The sequence below is a fragment of the Lepidothrix coronata genome, unplaced genomic scaffold, assembly GCF_001604755.1.
Source record: "Lepidothrix coronata isolate B3197 unplaced genomic scaffold, Lepidothrix_coronata-1.0 Scaffold29, whole genome shotgun sequence".
NCBI lineage: Eukaryota > Metazoa > Chordata > Aves > Passeriformes > Pipridae > Lepidothrix > Lepidothrix coronata.
In genome coordinates this window covers 2,478,806-2,481,307 of record NW_016690209.1, presented here as the reverse complement: position 1 = coordinate 2,481,307, position 2,502 = coordinate 2,478,806, and the positions used below count along the sequence as shown (strand labels likewise).

The following is a 2,502-nucleotide window of genomic DNA, read 5'->3' as shown; positions in this document are numbered from 1 at the left end:
AAAAAAAAAAAAAAAAAAAAAAAAAAAAAAAAAAAAAAAAAAAAGAGAATCCCAGGGAAATTGGGGCCAGCCCCAAAAATGCTGGGTGGCTGCCAGCCAGCCCTGAAGCAGTCCCACTGGGTTGGCACACAGCTGGGCCCTGACCTCTTGGATGGCGTGTTCGGCCCCTGACCCCTCCACACGTTCGTGAAACTGAAAAAAAATTAGCAACACCTCAGCAGGGGCTGTTTATTTTCTCTCCATCGGACTCTTCCCATTGCTCCATCCCTGGTCAGTGCTGGGGCTCCCTGCCTCCCCCGGGACATGCGAGACAGTGCCCAGGTGATGCTTGCTGGTGTTGCCAGCCCCCATATCGGCTATCCTTCCCCAATTCCCAAACCGCTGATGGGAAGCAGGTTGCACGGCACTGCCTGCAAGCGTGGGGCCCCACTGGGCTCTCCGCCCGCAACTTCATCCTCCGACACCTCTCCAGCAGGCAGGGATCCCCGGGTGGGTGCTCGAGAGCCTCCATACCGGGAGGGCTGGGTGCCAGTGGCTTCCCCTTCTGCTGCGGGGCTCCTGCTTAGCCAGGAGCTCATGGACCCGGCAGGCCCACCAGCTCTGATTCCTACGGCGTACAAAGGAGAAGGGTTTTTAATGTTTTTTCCCCTTTTAAAGAAGAAAAAACCAAATCGAAGGGAGGGAGGATGAAAAGGAACTCGGGCAACAAGCACCCCCGAAACTTTCTACAAAGCCCAAAGCCGGAGGAAAGATGTTCCCCCATCCACCCCAGGGGAGATGGGGCTCCTGCCCACGGCCACCCCCGGGGCCGCGGCCTGAACCCCGCAAAGCGGGGCGACGGCAGCGCGAGCCCGAGCACGACACCGCCTCCGAGCAGCCCCCGCCGTCCTCCGCCCGGGCGGAGGCACCCACAGCTCCGCTCCAACCGGGGCTTCTCCCTTCTCTCCCTCCCTCCCTCCCTCTGGCAGTGGGTTCGGTTACCGGACACCGGAGCGCCGCCGCTCCTGGCACTCCTGGCCAGAGCCCTTCATACTTTGTGCCGAGACAAAAACCCGTCCGGGCCCCCTTCTCTTCCTCCCCTCCGGCGCGACCCGCCTCGCCCGTCTGGGGATCCCCAGTCCCTCAGTGGGGCCAAAAGCCGCTTTCCTCGCTCAAACCTAGGGGTGCTTTGACACCCCGCGCCCCGGGGTTCATCCTTCGAGAGGGGAGCATTAGTCCCCGTTCTATTTCCAGCTCCACCGGAGCTCAGGGGTGGGCAAGCCGCGCAGCTCAGACCCGCTCGGGGGTGGATGTGGCACGCGTGGCCACTCGCCCCGGCGGTCCCACGCTGGAGCCGCGGGGGTTAAAGCGGCGGGCGCGGCGAGCCCTGCCGGGGAAGGGATGGAGCCGGACACGGCACACGGACACTCCTTCCGCGGCCCCACCAGTTCTGGCACGCCGCGAGCTTCCACTGAAAGAAATATTAATTTTCCAGCCCTCTCGGTCGTGGCGAAAAGCCTCGAAACGTGAACCGAGTATCCAACGAGGTGCCGCTCCCTGCCAGCAGCCGCCGTCCGCGGAGCAGCGCCGGGCTCGGTTCCACGGGGCGTTGACTCTGAAACCCACCGAGGGCGGCGGAGCGCGGGGAGCGGGGCTGCGGCGGCGAGATACCCGCGGGGACAACCGGCCGTTCGCGGCGCCACGACGAGCTGAGCCACGACGAGTCGGCGGGCCGGGGACACCCCGGAGGGTGCGTGCGCCCGTGCGCACTCGCCCGGGCCCCGGCACGGCGGGCGGGGATGCCCGCCCGGTACTCACCCTCCAGAGCGCGGCGGCCGCCGGGGAGCAGCAGGAGCAGCAGGAGGGGGAGCAGCGGCGGCGGCGGCGGGGGGGCCCCCGGGCGGGCCGCGGCCATGGCGGGGGCGGTGCGGGCGGCCCCGCCGGGCAGTCCCGAGCTCGGCGCCACGCGCGGCTCCTCTCGCCGCCGCGCCACGATCGCGCTCTGGCGCCGCCGCCGCCGCCGCCGCCGCTGAGCCGTGAGGGGCGTGGCCCGCCCGCCAATCACCCCGCCCCTGGCAACCCGGCGCCCCTGGCGACGGCGAGCGCGGAGCCGATTGGGCGGTGCAGGGCTGGGGGGCGGTGCCTCTGCGGAAAGATGAATTGGAGGGGGCGGGCCCTGCCCGGCGCGGCCCCGCTGGCCCCGCCCCCGGCGCGCGAGGCGCAGGGCGGGGAGCGCGCCCCACCCAGCGGCCGCCCGCGGAACTGGGCTCTTAAAGGGCCCGCGCCCCCGGCCCGCCCCGCACACTCCCGGCCTGCCCCGCACACCCCCAGCCCGGCGTGAGCCTGGTGCTGTGTGTTGACGGGCCCCTCTGTGCCACACTACTGGCAGTCTGATTTACCTGTGCCACCCATTGCCATCCCATCCTCTACAGTCCCATGTCATCCTCTCATGCATCGCACCCTGGGCCATCCCATCTCAACCCATTGCCCCCTAACCCATCCCATACATCCCATCCTACCTCA

The 2,502-nt window shown here is 67.9% G+C and overlaps 1 protein-coding gene across 2 annotated transcripts in view; it reads right to left on the bottom strand.

The window, feature by feature from the left end:
* EPHB3 (EPH receptor B3) overlaps window positions 1-1,863 on the bottom strand; it is a 29,560-nt gene extending 27,697 nt beyond the window's left edge. For both annotated transcript variants that reach the window (XM_017810799.1, XM_017810800.1), the window contains exon 1: window positions 1,798-1,863. The gene's annotated coding sequence lies outside the window, so the exon portion shown is untranslated. The remainder of the gene's footprint in view (window positions 1-1,797) is intronic.
* Between the last annotated feature and the right edge of the window lie 639 nt (window positions 1,864-2,502).